At 34.6% G+C, this 25,927-nt stretch overlaps 1 protein-coding gene across 12 annotated transcripts in view; it reads left to right on the top strand.

Annotated features, from left to right (window-relative positions):
* Positions 1-520: 520 nt before the first annotated feature.
* hts (adducin 1-like protein hts) overlaps positions 521-25,927 on the top strand; it is an 88,824-nt gene continuing 63,417 nt past the window's right edge. For 6 of the 12 annotated variants that reach the window (XM_088269806.1, XM_088269802.1, XM_088269798.1 and 3 more), the window contains exons 1-2: positions 521-784; positions 17,111-17,152. The gene's annotated coding sequence lies outside the window, so the exon portion shown is untranslated. The remainder of the gene's footprint in view (positions 785-17,110; positions 17,153-25,927) is intronic. The other 6 variants (XM_088269807.1, XM_088269803.1, XM_088269799.1 and 3 more) reach the window with 1 other exon arrangement.

Raw genomic sequence — 25,927 nt, 5'->3', positions numbered from 1 at the left:
TCAACAAAAATCAGTTTTTGACCAATTTTGGTGATTAAAAACGGTTAAACCCAAAACATGCAACTCAAAAAATGTTGAGATACAGAGCAAACCATTACACCACCGCCCCAAATGGTCAACAAAAGATATAACAGTTGATAAAAACGTCATACATTAGTATTTTTATTTAATGTGATATATCAAACCTTGCTTTATACATTATTTGGTGGTTAAAAGATTGACAAGAAAAAACAGAAACATTATAAATGTGTTATCAAGTTTTCAACCATTCAAAACGGTTTTTCATAATTATAGGTTGGCACGTATTAAGTATATGCATGAATGCGGTAGAAACAAAACGTATATTTAAAGTCAGGGTGTAAAACGATATATCCTCTCCGGCTATCTTTGCGAGCGGGACGATGGTTAGTTAGTTACAATAAAATGTAAGATTTGTCTGATGCGTCGGGCGCTCGTCGCGCGTGTGTGGTCACCCAAAGCTGCGCACGCACACGGCAGCGGAAATGGAAGAACCCACTTTAGACGCTTGGAGAAGAGACAGCCGCACATCGATTGTCGAGTGGTCGCTACAGTAACCAGCTCCGAGACCTCCAACGCGAGTGCTGTAATACTCTAAATAGTGCCGGCGCGAACTGTGACCCTGTGCTCCATATTCGACCCGAAAACGACTAAAAACCCCGCCGAAATACGTCAGAAATAACCAAACAAACCAGTGCAAAGTGTGTGTCAATACTTCCTAGTGCCATCTTTCTTAGTGCATATCATCGGGATTTACCCAATTAAGGTGAGTCTTTTTTAGTTAAAATGACGCCCCGACGCTTCGATCACGACAAAAGAATACAAAAACGCAATTTTGAACGGTATGTAACGGTTTAAATCCGTTTTTAAGCGGTCCTCGTTACGGCAGGGGTGTGTCAAACGCAGAGCGCCAATTTTTTTTATCCCATTTTAGACGATGACAGAATCGGTGTTTTCAAACTGTGTAGCCGCAAAATTACCGCGTTATATCGGAAATATTTAAGAATATTTCTCTCATTGCCGGTTTTACATCGCCGGGGTCGTCGGAAGTGATCAATTTACGTTTCTTAATTCGTGACGGCCGGCAGTTATAATCGTAAATTGTCCGCAGACATTGGTCGGCGATAATAAAATTGGGCGTAGCGAAGATCCGAGCTCACTAAAAATACATTCCGAGTATCGCCTTATCAACTTTGACCCTTGACTTGATCACAATTTTGGTTTCAAAAGTAAAATGTGCCTGAAAACATTGTTTTCGCCTTTGTATCGTGAACGGAACACTTGCTGGCGCGTTGTAATCGCTTGAGCAACCGACCACTCTCAATTTCAGGCGTTACACTTAAGAATAATGAATAATTCACGTTTTTTAATGATTGTTTATCGCTACAGTGTTATGCAACTTGAAAATTAAAAGTTTTTTTCGCTTTTTTCGTAGGTACATAGTACTTTGTTGGTACATCTAGTTTCTCGGTCTCTTCAGATATATCGCTCACTCCTTTCAACGTCATAATATATCAAAAATCGTCAATTTTCAGTTGTGCATGTTTTCGTAATGCCCAGAAAACGTACTATATCCCAGCAAAAGCGGCATATTTTTAACTTAATATTTACCCGTTACAGGGCAGAAAGTGTTGTTTTTGCATTTTGAATAAAACGTATCGTTTAATTATTTTTTTTAAATATACTAAATATTTTTCAAATGGAGAAAAAACCTTCAGGTTTTACCTAAAAAGGTCTGTTGCACAGTGAATAGTTCAATAAGTGGCTTGATTTTTAATACATTTTACTACTAATACTACTACCATCACGCCGTTTCTCCGCAGGGGTAGGCAGAGAGGATGGAACGCCACACTCTTCTGTCCTGACATACACTCCTCGCCTCCTTCACATCCATACATCTAGTCATACATGCCCTCCGATTACGCAGACTCACCGCCAGATTTTAGGTTCTGATTGATCTGATCGTGCCAAGTCTCTTTCGGTCGTCCTCGTTCTGTTTTCCCTCTCACATTCGCCACATATATTTTCTTAGTCATTCTCTCGCTATCCATTCGCTCCACATGTCCATACCGCCGCAAAGAGTTCTTCCTAATCTTTTCAATTATTCCTCGTTCAGCCTTACATTCCTTTCTTATATCGTCGTTTTTAATTCTGTCATACAATGATTTTCCACACATTCGTCTGAGGGAGCATACATTTTTATTATATTTTTAAACTTTAAAAACGATCTCCTGAAAAATCAAGTATTTTTGATGTATGACGTTGTTGAAAGGAGTGAGCGATATATCGTTATGGTTTCGTATACTATGTGAGTGGAAAATTGTAGGCCAACAACTCGTTGTCTCTATATAGACACGAGTTGATATATTCAATGGTTCTATGTTCGGAATGAGGTTATTGTATGATTTAAAAAACTAAGCAATTAACTAACCATCACGCCGCTTCCCGCAGGGGTAGGCAGAGAGTATAGAATGCCACATCACTCTATCTTCGCAAACATTATCATACACAGCCGCCGATTGTTTCGACTCCTAACCTGACCGCTTTCAAGTATTTGGCATACCTGATCGTGCCTCATTGTACTTGAATCACTAGTATTTTCACTAGAGACATCTGTTGGTGAGATGAAGAAGCATTTCCATATTCTTCACCATCTTTGATGAGATGTCAAAAAATAATATGAAAAATAAGTCCTATAATTGGAGATAATCCAGATTTGTGAACGAGTATTTGGACATGCGATCCATCAGACGAATGTGTGGAAAAAACAACGTTTGATAGATGTTCGAATGATGAAATAAGGATAGAATGCAAGGCTGAGATAAGCATTTTCGATAAAATTAAGAAAGGTGTGTTGAGATGGTTTGGACATGTAGAACGAATGAGTGGGGAAAGAACGGTGAAACAAATTTATGAGGCGAATGTGATAGGAAAAAGGAGCAGAGGAAGACCGAGAAAAACATGGCACAATCAGGTATGCCAAATACTTGAAAGTAGTCAGGTTAGGAGTCGCAACAATCGGCGGGTATGTATGAGGAGATGCGTGAATGTGACAGAGGCGAAGAATGTTTGCGAAGACAGAGTGGTGTGGCGTTCTATCCTCTGCCTGCGGGGAGCGGCGTGATGGTTAGATATTTACTCAGTTATAATGAATTAATACCGAGTAATGGAGATAACGACTTGAGTGAATTTTCAGATTGTATCAGATATGAGATATGTCGAGTGAGTGTTTATATCGATATAATATAGAGTGGTGTGGCGTTCTATTCTCTCTGCCTACCCCTGCGGAGAAGCGGCGTGATGGTTAGTTAGTTAGTTTTAAAAAAAAACTCCCTTCGAAACTGTAAGCATGTCGCTCGCTCCTTTTAAGAACGTCATAAATCAAAAATCATCAATTTTCAGTTGTGCATATTTTCGGAATGCCCAGAAATTGTACTATATCCCAGCAAAAGCGCCATATTTTTAACTTAATATTTACCCGCTACAGGGCAGAAAGTGTTGTTTTTGCATTTTGAAGAAAAGGCATTGTTTAATTATTTTTTTAAATATACAAAATATTTTTCAAATGGAGAAAAAACCTTCAGGTTTTACGTAAAAAGATCTGTTGCACAGTAAAAAGTTCAATATGTGGCTTGATATTTATTTTTAATACATTGTATTTTATTTTTAAACTTTAAAAACGTTCTCCTGAAAAATCAAGTTTTTTGATTTATGACGTTCCTGAAAGGAGTGAGCGATATGTGACTTAAAAATGTCGTACAATATATAAATGTACTCTGTCTTAAACGCGTCATCACATCGACAGTCCAGTCGGACTGCAGATGGTATTTTAAAAAACTGATAACGCAATGGATGACTGCATTGCAATATACATACGTTGCGAAAATGTTGAGGGTGTCTTCCTTATCGCTATAAGACAAATATACTGACAGATCATCATTAACATATTCCTGGAATATAGTTTGGAGTGCAGAGTGGAGGTCAGACTACTCCCTGAATGGTAGAACAGTGTACGGTAGATGTAGCTGCAGTCGGAATGGGTGCAGAGAGTAAGGGAGCACTCCCCGCAGAATGGAGGTCAGACTACTCCCTGAATGGTAGAACAGTGTACGGTAGATGTACCTGCAGTCGGAATGGGTGCAGAGTGTAAGGGAGCACTGCCCGCAGAATGGAGGTCAGACTACTCCCTGAATGGTAGAACAGTGTACGGTAGATGTACCTGCAGTCGGAATGGGTGCAGAGTGTAAGGGAGCACTGCCCGCAGAATGGAGGTCAGACTACTCCCTGAATGGTAGAACAGTGTACGGTAGATGTACCCGCAGTCGGAATGGGTGCAGAGTGTAAGGGAGCACTGCCCGCAGAATGGAGGTCAGACTACTCCCTGAATGGTAGAACAGTGTACGGTAGATGTACCTGCAGTCGGAATGGGTGCAGAGTGTAAGGGAGCACTGCCCGCAGAATGGAGGTCAGACTACTCCCTGAATGGTAGAACAGTGTACGGTAGATGTACCCGCAGTCGGAATGGGTGCAGAGTGTAAGGGAGCACTGCCCGCAGAATGGAGGTCAGACTACTCCCTGAATGGTAGAACAGTGTACGGTAGATGTACCTGCAGTCGGAATGGGTGCAGAGTGTAAGGGAGCACTGCCCGCAGAATGGAGGTCAGACTACTCCCTGAATGGTAGAACAGTGTACGGTAGATGTACCCGCAGTCGGAATGGGTGCAGAGTGTAAGGGAGCACTGCCCGCAGAATGGAGGTCAGACTACTCCCTGAATGGTAGAACAGTGTACGGTAGATGTACCTGCAGTCGGAATGGGTGCAGAGTGTAAGGGAGCACTGCCCGCAGAATGGAGGTCAGACTACTCCCTGAATGGTAGAACAGTGTACGGTAGATGTACCCGCAGTCGGAATGGGTGCAGAGTGTAAGGGAGCACTGCCCGCAGAATGGAGGTCAGACTACTCCCTGAATGGTAGAACAGTGTACGGTAGATGTACCTGCAGTCGGAATGGGTGCAGAGTGTAAGGGAGCACTGCCCGCAGAATGGAGGTCAGACTACTCCCTGAATGGTAGAACAGTGTACGGTAGATGTACCCGCAGTCGGAATGGGTGCAGAGTGTAAGGGAGCACTGCCCGCAGAATGGAGGTCAGACTACTCCCTGAATGGTAGAACAGTGTACGGTAGATGTACCTGCAGTCGGAATGGGTGCAGAGTGTAAGGGAGCACTGCCCGCAGAATGGAGGTCAGACTACTACTCCCTGAATGGTAGAACAGTGTACGGTAGATGTACCCGCAGTCGGAATGGGTGCAGAGTGTAAGGGAGCACTGCCCGCAGAATGGAGGTCAGACTACTCCCTGAATGGTAGAACAGTGTACGGTAGATGTACCTGCAGTCGGAATGGGTGCAGAGTGTAAGGGAGCACAGACTATGGTAGATGTACCAGTATTTGCCGAAATTGTCGTAGCGTGACCAGAGGATCGCTATCGGATCTGGCCGCAGATGAGATCACTGTTTGAAATAGGTACTCAGGCAGCGGCTGCAAATTGATGTGCAGTCACATGCCCCATACACAATAGGCCACTTTGTGCGACCATTTGAGTATATGTCCGTCAAGTAAAGCCAGACGCGCGTTGCGTCACGATAATGCAGTGTGAAAATACAATATATACCCCATACCTATTTTTTTTTTTAAACTTGTTTGCAATAATGCTTCATATCAAATTAAGTGGGATAAAAAAGGATTTTTACAAAAAAAAATGCATTTTTTACTTTTCGTCGGTATTTCGACGTCGAAAAGTAAAAAATGCATTTTTTACTTTTCGTCGGTATTTCGACGTCGAAAAGTAAAAAATGCATTTTTTACTTTTCGTCGGTATTTCGACGTCGAAAAGTAAAAAATGCATTTTTTACTTTTCGTCGGTATTTCGACGTCGAAAAGTAAAAAATGCATTTTTTACTTTTCGTCGGTATTTCGACGTCGAAAAACGACGGTATGTCGACGTTTTTCAATGTAAACAAGAGTCGATATATTGTTTCTCGGCAGTCAAACGGTTAAGGAACAAGAATGCATAATTGGCTAATAAATTAATATGAAAAATCACAAGACTATCGGTAGCATTCTTATTGACATCTGTAGGGAACTAAGGGAGATATGAAGGTTTAAACTTTACATATTTTAATAAAACCAAAAACGTGCGTTCGCATACGTCATCAAATTTCCGTCATCGAACGTTCTATGACGTCATATGGTTTATTGTCTATGGTGTATAGAGCTGTAATAGTAGTAGTGTGGACTGTTTGTTAACCACTACACTACCATTTGTGTTATACAAATATGAGGGGAGGGGGGACCATAGACATCAACATATAGAGCCGCTAATAATTCAGCAACGAAACCAAACATTAAAATAACTCCATCGTTTCTGTGACGTCATTCATCGCCAACTAACGAAAATAACGTTTTATCGAAGGCGAATTTTCCAAAAGGAAATGGAAATTGTCGATTTTTGAAATATGACGTTGTTGAAAAGGAGTGAGCGATATGTTAAAAATACATTCTTTATTATTTATTGTAAAAGGCAGTAAGGCCGTAAATGATAAATAAATGACGTATCTGGAATAAGCGTATATTGTTTGCAAAGACAGAGTTGTGTGGCGTTCTATCCTCTCTGCCTGCGGGGAGCGGCGTGATGGTTAGATATTTACTCAGTTATGATGAATTAATACCGAGTAATGGACATTACGACTTGAGTGAGTTTTCAGATTGTATCAGATATCGCTCACTCCTTTCAAGAACGTCATAAATCAAAAATCGTCATTATTCAGTTGTGCATGTTTTCGGAATGTCAAGAAAATTTACTAAATCCTACAAAAGTGGCATATTTTTAACTTAATATTTACCCGCTACAGGGCAGAAAGTGCTGTTTTTGCATTTTGAAGAAAGGGTATTGTTTAATTATTTTTTTTAACGTACTAAATATTTTTCAAATGCAGAAAAAACCTTCAGGTTTTACCTAAAAAGATCTGTTGCACAGTTAAAAAGTTCAATAAGTAGCTTGATATTTATTTTTAATGCATTGTGTTATATTTTTAAACTTTAAAAACGTTCTCCTGAAAAATCAAGTTTTTTGATTTATAACGTTCTTGAAAGGAATGAGCGATATATAAAACGTGGTTATCAACTCCTGCCTTGTTTTATATATAACATAACAATTTGTATAGCCTCCCGACAGTCTGACGATGTCGGTAACGACGAAATCCGGTCGCTGGTCAGATAAAAATAAAGTGGAAAAGCTAAAAATATCGGTTTTAATCTAATAATATATTAAAAATGAAGTTCTACAGATTAAATGCCTAATGTGTTGATAATGAATTAATGGCAAGTAAAAGACATCGCTCACTCCTTTCAAGAACGTCATAAATCAAAAATCGTCAATTTTCAGTTGTGCATGTTTTCGGAATGCCCAGAAAATGTACTATATCCCAGCAAAAGAGGCATATTTTTTACTTTATATTTACCCGCTACAGGGCAGAAATTGTTGTATTTGCATTTTGAAGAAAAGGTATTGTTTAATTATTTTTTAAAATAAACTAAATATTTTTCAAATGGAGAAAAAACCTTCAGGTTTTATCTAAAAAGATCTGTTGCACAGAATAAAGTTCAATAATTGGCTTGATATTTATTTTTCATACATTGTGTTATATTTTTAATCTTTAAAAACGTTCTCCTGAAAAATCAAGTTTTTTTTATTTATGACGTTCTTGAAAGGAGTGAGCGACATGACGACTTTAGTGAATTTTCTGATTCAGATGTTAGATAAGTCGAGTGAGTGATTGTATCTGGCAAGTGTTGATAAGCCACTGCTCGACTCATTAGATAAGGTGTAGGTACACAATGCACTTATCGACTCTGCTGGAAGATATATCGGCGTTATCTGAGTCACGCCCGTTAAAATGAAACACCACGGCGCGCGTATTCACAAACGCCCAGCGAGTGTTTTTGCCTAGAATTGTTCACTCATGAATTACATGAAATTATAGTAACTTTAAACATAAAGAGTAAATCCACTCACGAGTAGGCATAGGCTATGAAACTTTTAAAGTTGAAGCCTGAGTAGGGACATGATAAACGGCGTTGCATAAGCCGTAGCTAGATTTCAGAGTCACTTGGACGTTAGGTAATTCAAAAAATAATTCATTCACAAACGCCTACAAAATTTGACCTCGTTAGGTCTACTATAAACACATCGGGCACACTGGCACACCCTGCACCTCCTTGCCCTCCCGGCGATATGTCGCTCACTCCTTTCGACAACGTCATATCGCTCACTCCTTTCAAGAAGGTCATAAATAAAAAATCATCAATTTTCAGTTGTGCATGTTTTCGGAATGCCCATAAAACGTACTATATCCCAGCAAAAGAGGCATATTTTTAACTTAATATTTACCCGCTACAGGGTAGAAAGTGTTGTTTTTGCATTTTGAAAAAAGGTATTGTTTAATTAGTTTTTTTAAATATACTAAATACTTTTCAAATGCAGAAAAAACCTTCAGGTTTCACTTAAAAAGATCTGTTGCACAGTAAAAAGTTCAATAAGTGGCTTTGTATTAATTTTTAATCAATTGTATTATATTTTTAAACTTTAAAAACGTTCTCCTGAAAAATCAAGTTTTTTGATTTATGACGTTCTTGAAAGGAGTGAGCGATATATCAGAAAACTTGATTTTTTCAGGAGATCTTTTTTAAAGTTTAAGAATATAATGAAATGTATTAAAAATAAATATCAAGCCACTTATTGAACTTTTTACTGTGCAACAGATCTTTTTAGGTAAAACCTGAAGGTTTTTTCTGCATTTGAAAAATATTGAGTATATTTAGGCAGAGAGAATAGAGCGCCACACCACTCTGTCCTTGCAAACATTCTTGACCTGACCACTTTCAAGTATTTGGCATACCTGATCGTGCCATGTTTTTCTCGGTCTTCCTCTGCTTCTTATTCAAAATGCAAAAAACAACACTTTCTGCCCTGTAGCGGGTAAATACTAAGTTAAAAAATATGCCGCTTTTGCTGGGGTATAGTACATTTTCTGGGCATTCCGAAAACATGCACAACTGAAAATGACACCAACATTAAAATAACTCCATCGTTTCTGTGACGTCATTCGTTGCCAACTTACGAAAATAACGTTTTATCGAAGGCGAATTTTGCAAAAGAAAATGATGAATGAAAAAAATGATTATATCGGGTGTTATAAACACTTCACGAGTCTAATACAATCCTTTATAGGTTGAATATGTTAAATTAGATATTGTTCCCGTCTGACAATGGTCCATTGGTATCTTTGTATGAACTGAAATTTCAAGGGAAGCGCAGCATCCGCAGTCATTGTGATCTAGTTTGCAAGAACAGATGTGTCTTTCTGTGTTTTAGTTCCGTGTTTACACAGAGCGGAAAGAATTGTTGGTTTGCAAAATGTCCTGCTGTGATATATATATATATATATATATATATATATATATATATATATATATATATATATATATATATATATATATATATATATATATATATATATATATATATATATATATATATATATATATATATATATATATATATATATATATATATATATATATATATATATATATATATATATATATATATATATATATATATATATATATATATATATATATATATATATATATATATATATATATATATATATATATATATATATATATATATATATATATATATATATATATATATATATATATATATATATATATATATATATATATATATATATATATATATATATATATATATATATATATATATATATATATATATATATATATATATATATATATATATATATATATATATATATATATATATATATATATATATATATATATATATATATATATATATATATATATATATATATATATATATATATATATATATATATATATATATATATATATATATATATATATATATATATATATATATATATATATATACATATGTATACATGTATGTACTTGGAGTTATTAATATGGCTTGATGTATTGCGCGTCTCGCGACCTATATTAATCTGCGAACGTATACACACTGGATCTACGCGAGTAATAAAATCGTAACGTGACCAAGTACTGGAGTCAGAATCGGAATCATCCACAAATATATAAAAATATATATATTTTTAAATTTCAAATATAGAGAAACGTTTTCGATCTTATTGTATGCAAAAATTCTTCAATTTTATGCTATTTCTGTGAGCCTAAGCGGCCCGTTATTCGAAATAGGTATCAAACTGTGGTAGAGTGGGTTCCAACGGAGAAACTCTAACTCGAGGGTCTGCGACACTAACCACGGGACCACAACTATATATGTATATATATATATATATATATATATATATATATATATATATATATATATATATATATATATATATATAATAACTAACCACCACCCCTCTTCCCCACAGGGGTAGGCAAAGGGAATAGAACACCACTCTCTCTTTCAAAACATACTATTATATATACATATATCGTAGTCGTACAGGAGAAAGTGACCAACTAACAAAAGGTAAAATGTTCAGGAGGGCCATTTACGTCACTTTTGCTTGGCAACAAAATAAACATCAATGCAGTTAGTCATTTTCACCAAGTCAATATATTATACTTACAAGTTTAATCCTTTGGGATGTTTTCAGGGCAATATTAAGCTAGTAAGATATCAAATAGTCAATGATCACGCTTTTGTGAAAAAATGCACTTGGTCACTTTCTCCTGTATGACTACGATATGTATATACATATATGTGTATATATACACATATCGCTCACTCCTTTCAAGAACGTCATAAATCAAAATACTTGATTTTTCAGGAGAACGTTTTTAACGTTTAAGAATATAATACAATGTATAAAAAATATATATCAAGCCACTTATTGAACTTTTTACTGTGCAACAGATCTTTCTAGGTAAAACCTGAAGGTTTTTTCTCCATTTGAAAAATATTAAGTATATTTAAATAAATAATTAAACAATACCTTTTCTTCAAAATGCAAATACAACACTTTCTGCCCTGTAGCGGGTAAATATTAAGTTAAAAATATGCCTCTTTTGCTGGGATATAGTACATTTTCTGGGCATTCCGAAAACATGCACAAATGAAACTTGACGTTTTATGGTATATGACGTTGTTGAAAGGAGTGATCGATATAAGTACCTACAGTATCTACTCAATGAATTAGGGCCACGCAGAATTTCGCGCAATTTCTCAATTCAAACAGGAATAACTCAGAGAAAACCTTGAATAAAACAACATTGAATTTTATTTACACATGAACACTTTATTACGCTTAAATTATGCGTATATTTTCATATAAATATAGTTAGTATTTAGTATTTCCACCTTTGGCAGAAATAACTGCCTCAATTCTTTTTGGCATACTTAAAATGCACTGTTTTATCATGTTTTTCATTTCTTCGTCTTCTGACCAAATTTTTTGATTATTTTTTTTTAGACAGTCTACTGTCGGATTTGGAAATGAGTATACCTTATTTTTTAACATGCTTCATACGTTTTCTATAGGATTAAGGTCCGGAGAACTTCCAGGCCAGGGGAGCAAAGGCAGATTTTTGTTAGACAAAAATTTTATTATTGATTTAGCCCGGTGGCAAGGTGCCCCATCCTGCATGAAGGTGTATGGACCTTCTGTTGGGTCGAGTGTATGATAGAAGGGCAATAAAATACGTTCAAGGACCTGCTTATAGGAATTTTGGTTCACTGTTCCTTCCACGAAAAACAACGGCCCAGGTAAATTGTTAATAATACATGACCATATCATTGTTGCAGGGGGGTGTTTGATAACTTTTATTTACCACACAGGCCTCATTGTAACGTTCCATTGGTGTTCTCCTGACGAATCGATGGCTCTCTGTCACGGCTTCTAACCGGCACTCATCACTAAAGATGACCTGAAAAATAATGAAAATTTAAGCTTAATTCAAATATATAAGTTTATTTACTAAAATGATATGTTGAAAATTCAATTTAAATAAATACCTTTTTCCAATCATCTACCGAGTAATTTCGATGTAGCCTGGCCCATTTTAATCGATCCGCTTACATTCGTGGTGTCAATTTTGGTACTTTTACAGGGCGCCTGCATTTCAGATTTACTTCGTAAAGACGTCGCCTCAGTGTTGATACCGATATATTTATACCCTCTTCTTCCAATTTTATTTTGAATGTTTTTGCTGATGCACAACGGTTTTCTAAGGCACTTTGAACGATTTTTCAATCAGTCCTCGGTGTTGTTTTTCTAATCCTATGACAGTTCTTTCGCCGATTGCTGGTGGCGGGTGACTGATTTTTTATTGATTTTGAAATTCTGTCCACTGTTTGACGAGAAATGTTTTCTTTTTTTGAAATTTCTCTATTAGATAGTATTCCTAATTTCAGTAGCACTATAACACTAGACTTTTTTTCCTCAGAAATGTCTTTACTTTTTCCCATTTTGTCCTTTTCAAAAAAAACACTTGTGTTTACAAAAAAAAATTATACTTAATGAACTAAAATAAAAAATTAAGTTTTTTTCACAAGACACGATAACTATATAACCTCTCTGAACAAAACAACAACCAGAACTCAAGAAACTTCACTAATAAATGAGATAGGACTATTTTTTGAACTTTCAACTATCTTTCTACCTGTGCTAATTAGGGACCTTTCTCAGAAAAAGGGTTTGAAATTTTGTAAAGGCTTAAATAATCCAGGTATATTTGACATATTATTGAAGGTAATATACATGATATTAGATGTCAATAGAAAACTTAAAGTATTTATGTAAAATAAATATAATAATCCAAAAGATTTCAGAGTATTCAAAAAAATAATGGGTGGCCCTAATTCATTGAGTAGATACTGTATATATGTGCACAAATAACTAACACCGGTTTACTTATATTGGAGATGATCAGAGGCGACCTTGGTCTACTGCAAGGAACAAACGTGGCTAGAATATTAATACTAGTTTACACTGCAGTACTAGGCGCAAAGGGGGTAACTACAGACCGACTATAATCCGAGCGAATTAGATAAATGGGTCAAGCAACATTTTACATCTGCCGCTAGCAATTTATTTTTATTTTATGTATTAATTTTTAAATCAAATACAGATTTTTTCGAGTCTACAAAGTTGTATTTTACATCATTTTGAGTGTGTCCAAATACTTGTTCACAAAATCTGGATTATCTGGAGTTATTTTCAAATTATTTTTTGACATCTCATCAAAGATGAAGAAGAATATGGATGTCTGGGCATTTACGGGGCTGACGACCGTCATAGGCTGGTTTAAGTGATCACTTTACACACGTGTAACATTCAGCAATTCTACCCATTATTGACAACCACACTACTCGATTTTTTTGGAAGTTCTAAATGTATGAACCAATTTCGAAACGTTGTTCTTGAATCACTAGAACTTCACTAGAGACATCTGTTGGTGAGATGTAAAGAAGCTTTTTTATTAAGCAGAAACTCTTATATTAGTATGTTTTAGTGAAGTTCTAGTGATTCAAGAACAAGGTTTCTAAATTGGTTCATATATATAGAACTTCTAAGAATTTGAGTAGTGTGGTTGTCAATAATAGGTAGAATTGGTGAATGTTACACGCGTGTAAAGTGATCTCTTAAACCAGCCTATGACGGTCGTCAGCCCCGTTAATGCCCCGATTTCCATATTCTTCTTCATCTTTGATGAGATGTCAAAAAATAATATGAAAATGACTCCTGTAATTGGAGATAATCCAGATTTTGTGAACAAGTATTTGGACACACTCAAAATGCTGTAAAACTGTATATATTGTCATAAGTGAAAAATACAATGCCAATGGTGACAATCACATTTGGAATTTTCGTAACCGTAACACGCTTTGAGAAAAGCACCATTATTCTTAGTACTTGAGACAATAGAACAGTTTACATTGTCGCAAATTTCTCTTTTATACTTAACGTCAACAATTATACTAGCGCTACATTTTTTATTAAAAATGAAAGTGATTATTTTATAAGATTTAAAAAAAAATACACGTCAACAAATAGAGCCGCCAATGATTTAGCAATGTTACCAATATCAAAATAAATCCATCGTTTCTGTGACGTCATTCATTACCAACTTACGAAAGCAACGTATTTACGAAGGCGAATTTTAAGCGAGATATGAAGGTTTAAACTTTACATATTTTAATAAAACCAAAAACGTGCGTTCGCATACGTCATCAAATTTCCGTCATCGAACATTTTATGACGTCATATGGTTTATTGTCTATGGTTTATAGAGCTGTAATAGTAGTAGTGTGGATTGTTTGTTTACCACTACACTACCATTTGTGTTATACTAATATGAGGGGAGGGGGGACCATAGACATCGACAAATAGAGCCGCCAATAATTTAGCAATGTTACCAATATCAAAATAAATCCATCGTTTCTGTGACGTCATTCATTACCAACTTACGAAAGCAACGTTTTTACGAAGGCGAATTTTGCAAAAGAAAGTGATGAATGAAAATATTGATTATATCGGCTGTTATAAACACTTCACGAGTCTAATACAATCCTGAGTATGTTAAATTAGATATTCCTCCCGTCTGACAAAGATCTATTGATAAAAAAAGTACACATGCGTCTAGTTTATATATACAGGGTGTCCCATAATCCAACATACTACTTTTAAGGGGTGTAAGGCCAATGTTAGTCTAAAACAATCCTTTATAGGATGAGTATGTCAAATTTAAAAACGATGTATGCTAGATGTGCGAATAGTGAAATAAGGAAGGAATGCAAAGCTGAGATAAGCATTATCGATAAAATTAAGAAAGGTGTGTTGAGATGGTTTGGACATGTGGAGCGAATGAGTGAGGAAAGAACGGTAAAACAAATTTATGAGACGAATGTTAGTGGGAAAAGGAGCAGAGGAAGACCGAGAAAAACATGGCACGATCAGGTATGCCAAATACTTGAAAGTGGTCAGGTTAGGAGTCGTAACAATCGGCGGGTATGTATGAGGAGGTGCATGAACGCGGAAGAGGCGAAGAATGTTTGCAAAGACAGAGTGGTGTGGCGCTCTATTCTCTCTGCCTACCCCTGCGGGGAAGCGGCGTGATGGCTAGTTAGTTAGTTAGTTACAATTTGTATTGTGATATAGTTAAAATATTTAGTTTACAGGAGGGGTGTCAAGGTTTTCTTTACTGCGGCCTTTTGAAATAGAGAGGTTTCCCATGACTGGTCTAAAACAATCGTTTATAGGTTGAGTATGTCAAATTAGGTATTCCTCCCGTCTGATAATGGTCCATTGGCGAAATTCGGCGGTATTCAGTGGCCGCGTAATCCGTCCGGATTGTTTGGAAAAAATGTATTACTTGTAAGTTATTTTTATACCGTGTCCTTAGGGCGCTCTTGCCCATGTGCTCTGGAGCCCGCTTGGCAGTCTTCCAGTAGCATTCCACCGCAAAACATCTTCGATTCGAACGCTCCATATATCCATCCGACTACAATACATTTTTTTATAAGACGATCGCTATATAACAGGTTCAGTGGAATCACTCAAAACGAGCATAGTTTATAAATATCACGATGTGTAATTATTGGCTAATAAATTAATATGAAAAATCACAAGACTATCGGTAGCATTCTTATTGACATCTGTAGGGAACTAAGGGAGATATGAAGGTTTAAACTTTACATATTTTAATATATTATTAGATTAAAACCAATATTTTAAATTAATGTTTTACTTAGTAAATACCACTATTTCTTAAAATCTACTGTGACACGTGTTTCGATGCATTCCGCATCATTTTCAAAAACACGTGTCACAGTAGATTTTGAGAAATAGTGGTATTTAGTAAGTAAAACATTAGTTAAAAATGGATAGATTTTACCACAAAGTGACTGCCGAATCAATTAATAAAACCAATATTTTTAGCTTTTCCACTTTATTTTTATTTGACCAGCGACCGGGTTTCGTCGTTACCGACATCATCAGACTGGTCAGATAAAAAATAAAGTGGAAAAGCTAAAAATATTGGTTTTAATCTAATAATATATTAAAAATGCAATTCCATCACCAAGTGTCAGCGAATAATATAAATCTATTTACATATTTTTATGTAACGAAAAACGTGCGTTCGCATACGTCATCAAATTTCCGTCATCGGACGTTTTATGACGTCATATGGTTTATTGTCTATGGTTTATAGGGCTGTTATAGTAGTAGTGTGGACTGTTTGTTTACCACTACACTACCATTTGTGTTATACTTATATGAGGGGAGGGGGGACCATAGACATCAACAAATAAAGCCGCACAATAATTTAGCAATGACACCAACATAAAAATAATTCCATCGTTTCTGTGACGTCATTCATTGCCAACTTACGAAAACAACATTTTTTCGAAGGCGGATTTAGAAATTTACAATTTTCATAGAATTAACTCTTACAACATTTTGAGTGAGTCCAAATACTTGTTCACAAAATCTGGATTATCTCCAATTACAGGAGTTATTTTCATATTATTTTTTGACATCTCATCAAAGATTAAGAAAAATATGGAAGTCTGGGCATTCTTCATCTTTGATGAAATGTCAAAAAATAATATGAAAATAACTCCTGTAATTGGAGATAATCCAGATTTTGTGAACAAGTATTTGGACACACTCAAAATGTTGTAAATAAATTATCTGGTCATATTAAAAGCTTAATAATAAAAATGAAAATGGTATTTTCTGGCGTTTCTCATGTGTGTGATTATAATCCAGGATTCGGACCTCACATACTAATATAAGAGTTTCTGCTTAATAAAAAGCTTCTTCAAATCTTACCCAATAGATGTCCCTAGTGAAGTTCTAGCGATTCAAGAACAATTTATCAAAATTGGTTCATACGTATAGAACTTCCAAGAATGCTACAGATAGTCTCGTAATTTTTCATATAAATTTTTTTGCCAATAATCACACATCGTGATATTTATGCATTCCTATTTTTTTTTGTCCACAGAGACAGATTGAGAGGGCAGCGTTACATTGGTGAAACATCCTGGTGAGTTTAATCTACTTTTCATTCACCCTGTTATCCACTATTGCAACAAAGGCCTCCACAGATCGATATCCACGTGCGGACGTCCTGTTTCCGTATTGCGCAATCACACGGATCCCTCTGTACGGAAGTCCCAGTGCCTGCGAACGGCGAGCCGTTCGAGAACGAACAGATCTTCTGGACCCGATCTTATGAATTCATATTTTTGTGAGACGTCTCAACTAAGATGAAGAAGAATATGTATATATATATATATATAAGTCTGGGCATTTACGGGGTTTACGACCGTTATAGGGTGGTTTTATTGAACGCTTTACACGCGTGAAACATTCACCAATTCTACCCATTATTGACAACCACACTACTCAAATTCTTGGATCTTTATCGCTCACTTTTTTCAAGAACGTCATGTATCGAAAATCGTCAATTTTCAGTTGTGCATGATTTCTGAATGCCCAGAAAATGTACTATATCCCAGCAAAAGCGGCATATTTTTAACTTAATATTTACCCGCTACAGGGCGGAAAGTGTTGTTTTTGCATTTTGAAGAAAAGGCACTGTTTAATTATTTTTTAAAAAATATACTTCATATTTTTTTAAATGGAGAAAAAACCTTCAGGTTTTACCTAAAAAGATCTGTTGCGCATTAAAATGTGCAGTAAGTGGCTTGATATTTATTTTTAATACATTGTATTATATTTTAAACTTTAAAAACGTTCTCCTGAAAAATCAAGTTTTTTGATTTATGACTTTCTTGAAAGAGTAAGCGATATGAGAAACGCTAGAAAATATTTTTTTTCATTTTATTATTTTAGCTTATAATTTGACCAGTCTATTTATTAACAACATTTTGAGTGTGTCCAAATACTTGTTCACAAATCTGGATTATCTCCAATTATAGGATCTATTTTTCGACACCTCAACAAAGATGAAGAGGAATATGAAAATGCCCATCCTTTCATATTCTTCTTCATCTATGTTGAGATGTCAAAAAATAATGTGAAAACTAATAATTCTTTATCAATCGTTTATTTAATTATCCGTAAGACATCGGTCCAGTATAAATTATTTCAAAATAAATCTACCCTTGTTTATTTGATCCGGTTGTAGAGATCGGATTCTTTGAATCGGATACCGGAATGAGCGGGTTCGACGCAGTACCTGTTACGGACGGATCGATACCGGGTACACGACCCTTCCTTCGTGACCTCTGACCTGATTTCGAAACGCCAGCCCCTAGACGGGCGCGGATTGTTGCTTTGTTGTGGCGTTTGTAAGGGGAGAAACCGCTTAGTACGAAGCGATTAGCGTGGAAATCGGTTTCGGCGAATTATTGTATTTTTAGTATTTATTAGTCTCGAGGAACACTAAGTCTTGAGAATACAAACGCTGCAATTTATAAATCTTAGTGATAGAAGGGTAATTACTGATTTGGTCCTGTTATATAAAATTCTTAACAGCCCTGATCTCCTAAATCAAATAAAGCTTAGCGTGCGTCCAAGAGGTACTAGGCAAAAATCTGTCTTCCCAGTATTTGTACATAACGCAAACTATGCCATGTTCTCTCCCATTCCGCGGCTTCACACGTTAGCCGATGCTTTTGATAGTATAGATTTATTTAATATATTGTTATCCACCTTGAAGTGTGTACTTTCTCAGCATTTCTTCTCCATGTTATAATGGATAAATGTAAACGTTGTGTTTCACTCTCTCTCGCTGCTCGCTGATGGTGTGTGAAGGAGACGTGTATTGACCAGTGCTTACTATTTGTTATTTTATTATTATTTTATGTTTAAGACTTTTTGTTTCTCTATTAGTATATTCAATCAAATCTGGATTATCTCCAATTACAGGAGTTATTTTCATATTATTTTTGACATCTCATCAAAGATGAAGAAGAACATAGCCTATGACGGTCGTCAGCCCCGTAAATGCCCAGACTTCCATATTCTTCTTCATCTTTGATGAGATGTCAAAAAATAATATGAAAATTATTAGTACTTCGGTTTTATATGAATATTATGAGTATGGTACCATTTCGGCCGGCCGGTGCACGGCGGCGGTGATGTAATCGTGACGTCACGCTGTGTCTGTCCACTTCCGGTCCCGTGGTCCCCTCACTTCCGAGTCCATCGCGCGAAATTGCGGTTAATTGCGCGCAGTGCTGTCAGTCTAGAGGCGGCCGCGACTTTGGTTGTAATCAGACATACGACAACACAGATCGCTCACTCCTTTCAGGAACGTCATAAATAAAAAAAACTTGATTTTTCCGGAGAACGTTTTTAAAGTTTAAAAATATAATACAATGTAATAAAAATAAATATCAAGCCACTTATTGAACTTTTTACTGCGCAACAGATCTTTTTAGGTAAAACCTGAAGGTTTTTTCTCCATTTGAAAAATATTTAGTATATTTAAAAAAAATAATTAAACGGTTTGATTCCCAAGTGGGGTAAAATAAATATAAGTGATTATTTCACCGTGATATTTATTCTATATTACCCTGGACTGGTACCTGAAGCGGAGGGCTGATCACCTTTCCTTCATGCGTAAACGATCAAGATGACACTGCGTTTATGTGACGCAGTGCCCTATGCACCATTGGGGTGCGGATAAGGGTTTTATTATTTATTATAATCATTTTATTTAATTATTTAATTATTTCGATAATCCTGAAATTATCCGGAGCATTGGTCTGTATGTTCCCGATAGTTACCTAAGACAGCGTCGGCATAGATTGTTTCACATTCCTATACACAGGACCAACCTGCCGATGGTTATGCCTGTAGGAAGAGCTACCGCTATGTTGAACAATATCACATTGGATATTGATCTGTTCCATGTGTCCGAAGGAGTCTTCCGAAGCGGGATTCTTCTACACATATAACAAGAGTCTTCTTGCTTACTTTTTAATTTGTTTTTTTTTTTAATGTATTCGCCTTAAATGTTAGTTTGTAATGTATATATTAATTATTGAATAAATTGAATTTAATTGAAAATTGAATTGAATTAAATTATAAATTGTGATTACGAACCCATATGGGCCGCGCGTACTGACGGTAGTCAGACGTTAGACCACGTACCGGTGCAATTTCCTGTTTGGCTATTGTGCAGGCTCGCTCCTGTGGAGGGCCATTGTCTGTGTTCAGTGCCGAGCCCGGCAAGCCATCGATGACGTCATGCGTGTAATATATCAACACAGTTGTGGATGTCCTCGCCAGAGAGTTGCATTTCCAATATAGCACAAAAAAGCCTTTACAACACAACATTTTGAGTGTGTCCAAATACTTGTTCACAAAATCTGGATTATCTCCAATTACAGGAGTTATTTTCATATTATTTTTTGACATCTAACCAAAAGATGTCACCGGTGAAGTTCTAGTAATTCAAGAACTATGTTTCAAAATTATTATTGTTTAATATATATTACAGTGCCCTATGCACCCAATGGTGCATAGGACACTGCATCATATAAGCGCAGTGTTATCTTGGTCGTTAACACATGAAGGAGAGGTGATCAGCCCTCCGCTTCAGGTACCAGCACCGCAAACACAGAATGGTGTGGCGTTCGATCCTCAGCGTAATCAGCGTTTATCGCACAAAGGAACCCCCCGAAACGGCAAGTGCGCACATCGCTTTGTGTCGATACAATGACATGTAGGTACGCCTTATTTCCTTATTTGTAAAACAACCCTTGGATTTAGTTTAGGGACGTTGAACCCGATGGGGTGAGCGGTGACGTAATCAATCGCATCATCTACGGCACGTTTATATATATATATATATATATATATATATATATATATATATATATATATATATATATATATATATATATATATATATATATATATATATATATATATATATATATATATATATATATATATATATATATATATATATATATATATATATATATATATATATATATATATATATATATATATATATATATATATATATATATATATATATATATATATATATATATATATATATATATATATATATATATATATATATATATATATATATATATATATATATATATATATATATATATATATATATATATATATATATATATATATATATATATATATATATATATATATATATATATATATATATATATATATATATATATATATATATATATATATATATATATATATATATATATATATATATATATATATATATATATATATATATATATATATATATATATATATATATATATATATATATATATATATATATATATATATATATATATATATATATATATATATATATATATATATATATATATATATATATATATATATATATATATATATATATATATATATATATATATATATATATATATATATATATATATATATATATATATATATATATATATATATATATATATATATATATATATATATATATATATATATATATATGCAAAGAAATTACATATTCTATGATGCAGTGCCCTATGCACCATTGGGTGCGAATAAGGGTTTGAATACATATTTTTTTTATTCAAAATTTTAATTTAAAAATGGAAATGGATTTTAAATTTGATTGCATTCAGTTCTTTGTGATACCATAGCGCCACTATGGCGGTTTTGCGCGCAATAAATCATGTTTAAAACATGTCTGTATCGAAGCCACACATATCTAACTCACAACTGCAGAAAAAATATATAAGAAAAAAATATCATATTTTTAAAAATGACAAAAAATAATCCTCAAAGGTCTCGTCAGGTCCATATTCGCATTGTACAACTTAAAAAAATATTCTATAATTTAATTAATTGATTCGGTAATCTTTTACAACATTTTACAACATTTTCTCAAAATGTTGTAAATAAATTATCTGGTCAAATTATAAGCTTAATAATAAAAATGAAAATGGTATTTTCTGGCGTTTCTCATGTGTGTGATTATAATCCAGGATTCGGACCTCACATACTAATATAAGAGTTTCTGCTTAATAAAAAAGCTTCTTTACATCTCACCAATAGATGTCTCTAGTGAAGTTCTAGTGATTCAAGAACAAAGTTTCTAAATTGGTTCATATATATAGAACTTCCAAGAATTTGAGTAGTGTGGTTGTCAATAATGGGTAGAATTGGTGAATGTTACACGTGTGTAAAGTGATCACTTAAACCAGCCTATGACGGTCGTAAGCCCCGTAAATGCCCAAACTTCCATATTCTTCTTCATCTTTGATGAGATGTCAAAAAATAATGTGATATCTTTTCATTTTGAATTTAAGTTTTACTTGGTAAATATCACCATTTCATAAAATGTATTTTAACACATGTTTTGGTGCATTCAGAATCATTTCCAAATACCGTATTAACGTTTCTCATTTTTATTCATTTATTTAACTAACTAACTAACTAACCATCACGCCGCTTTCCCGCAGGGGTAGGCAGAGAGAATAGAGCGCCACACCACTCTGTCTTTGCAAAAATTCTTCGCCTCTTCCACATTCGTGCATCTCCTCATACATACCCGACGATTATATATATATCTTTTCAATGTTCAATGTTCGTTTTTCAATAACATTACACCAAAGCTGGAATAACAGTCAAAAGATAAGAATAATCGGATGCTTTAATGTGAAAGAGGCGAAGATTGTCTGCAAAGACCGAGCGGTGTGGCGTTCTATTCTCTCTGCCTACCCCTGCGGGAAGCGGCGTGATGTTCAGTCGGCGCCCCACTTCGTCTAGAAGTCTAGACAGAAATATTTACCCGCAGTTTTGTTCTACATACCTTACAAATGATTGTTTCAAATACTTTTAATCAGATTTGACCTCAAACCTCCGTCGCGGTTTATCCCCTTTGATTTATACACTGCCAAACCTCGGTTGCGGTTTAATCTCTGTCGCCTACATTTCATCTGATCTGCGAGCTTAAACCTCAGGCACGGTTTAGCCCCGCGTTTTACAAGCGCCCAAACCTCCGTCGCGGTTTGACAACCGTCTTAATGACACGCGAACGCATGGAAAGGTTTGCAGGTTCTCAGAATTTGAAAAGAATTTTATTGAAGGGTGGATCTACCAGTAATTGGACATGCAAATATTTATTTATTTATTTTTTAAAACTAGTAGACACTTTGAATTCCCCTTAGAAATATTACAAAAAATAACTAATAACTAACGCCCCTTGACTAACCCCCTCCCCCTAACTTTCCCATCTCCTTATTTATAGAACAATTTTATATTATATATATATAAATATATATATATAAATATATATATATATATATATATATATATATATATATATATATATATATATATATATATATATATATATATATATATATATATATATATATATATATATATATATATATATATATATATATATATATATATATATATATATATATATATATATATATTAATAAAACCCTTATCCACACCCCAATGGTGCATAGGGCACTGTGTCATATTAACGCAGTGTTAGCTTGATCGTTTACACATGAAGGAAAGGTGATCAGCCCTCAGCTTCAGGTACCACCAGTCCATGGTAATACTGTATTGAGTAAATTTTCAGTGAAAAAATCACTTATATTTATTTTACCCCCCTTCGGGAATCGAACCCGGGACCTCCAGAACGGTAGCCGAGCTTGCTGACCATTACACTACGGAGGCGGACAAAATACGGACATATATATAAATATGTATATATCTATATTAAATATATAAAAATAATTTCTAAAACAAGTCCCTCTCCAAGCACAAGAGCTCAGTTTCTTTTTTTTGGAGAAAAGTGCGTTTTCAATTTTAAGATTGTAAAAGCAGAAATGTTTAGAAAATTAATGAAAATTATTTCCAAAAAAAAACTTGTAACCGTATCAAATAAATAAAAAAATATATATACAAAATCTATGCTGAGACGTCAAAAAATATTCACACTTTGATTTGTATTTATGTATAATTGTGGTCAATCACCGTCGCGGTACTCGCGCCCCTTATTGGCTAACAATAAAAATAATTGGCCTCGCATTTGGCCTGTGGGTGAATCACTCTCCAGCAAACCGTCTCGCCTTGGATAACGAACACACCAGCTAAGTTTTTTTATATCGTAGTCATACAGGAGAAAGTGACCAACTAACAAAAGGTAAAATGTTCAGGAACTTCTGCTTGGCAACAAAATAAACACCAATGCAGTTAGTCATTTTTACCAAGTCAATATATTATACTTCCAAGTTTAAAATCCTTTGGGATGTTTTTCAGGGCAATATTAAGCTAGTAAGATATCAAAGAGTCAATGATCACGTTTTTGTAAAAACATGCACTTGGTCACTTTCTCCTGTATTACTACGATATAACCGAATAGCCAACGATCACGCGGTAGTAGAAAGAGAGGATAGAACGCCGCACCAATCTGTCTTTACAAACAATCTCTTGCCTCTTCCACGTTCGTGCATCTCCTCATACATACCCGCCGATTGTTTCCACTCCTGACCTGACCGTTTTCGAGTATCTGGCATACCTGATCGTGCCTGAAGTTTTTCTCGGTCTTCCTCTGCTCTTTTTTCCACTTACATTCGCCTCATAAATTTGTATTACATATATTACATATGTATATATATATATATATATATATATATATATATATATATATATATATATATATATATATATATATATATATATATATAAGTATATATAAGTATATATAATATATATATATATATATATATATATATATATATATATATATATATATATATATATATATATATATATATATATATATTTATATATATTTATATAGAGTTTTTCTCGGTCTTCCTCTGCTCGCTTTTCCAATAACATTCGCCTTATAAATTTGTTTTACCGTTCTTTCCTCACTCATTCGTTCCACATGTCCAAACCATCTCAACACACCTTTCTTAATTTTATCGATAATGCTTGTTTCAGCCTTGCATTCCTTCCTTATTTCACTATTCGTACATCTATCATACATCGTTTTGTCGCACATTCTTCTGAGAGATCGCATTTCGACTGCATTCAGTCTACTTTCATCCTTCTTTTGCCAACTCTATGTTTCACTTCCATACATTAGGGTCGGAACCAGGACTCCTTAATATATAAATGTAATAATATATACCTAAATAAATTGAGATCGGGTAGTTCGTGAACGATCTGGTAACTAACTCGATCGCTGTAAACGAGCGGGTTTGAGATCCGTTTGTGAACAAACGAGTCGCATCCAATAAGCTTTTATCACGATGTTGGTTTATTGACTAATAAATTAATAAGAATAATTACAAGACTATCGGTAGCATTCTTATTGACATCTGTAGGGAACTAAGGGAGATATGAAGGTTTAAACATTACATATTTTGATAAATCGAACAACGTGCGTTCGCATACGTCATCAAATTTCCGTCATCGAACGTTTTTTGACGTCATATGGTTTATTGTCTATGATTTATAGAACTGTAATAGTAGTAGTGTGGATTGTTTGTTTACCACTACACTACCATTTGTGTTATACATATATGAGGGGAGGGGGGACCATAGACATTAACAAATAGAGCCGCCAATAATTTAGCAATGACACCAACATTAAAATAACTCCATCGATCCTGTGACATCAGTCACTGCCAACATGTGAAAAAAGCGTTTTTTTCGATTGCGAATTTTCCAAAAGAAAATGATGAATGAAAATATTGATTATATCGGCTGTTATAAACACTTCACGAGTCTAATACAATCCTTTATAGGTTGAGTGTGTTAAATTACATAT

Source organism: Brachycentrus maculatus, unplaced genomic scaffold (genome assembly GCF_059751285.1).
Source record: "Brachycentrus maculatus isolate JH-2025_06_01 unplaced genomic scaffold, ASM5975128v1 h1tg000363l, whole genome shotgun sequence".
In the NCBI taxonomy this organism is placed as follows: Eukaryota; Metazoa; Arthropoda; class Insecta; order Trichoptera; family Brachycentridae; genus Brachycentrus; species Brachycentrus maculatus.
This window is presented reverse-complemented; position numbering and strand designations above follow the sequence as displayed.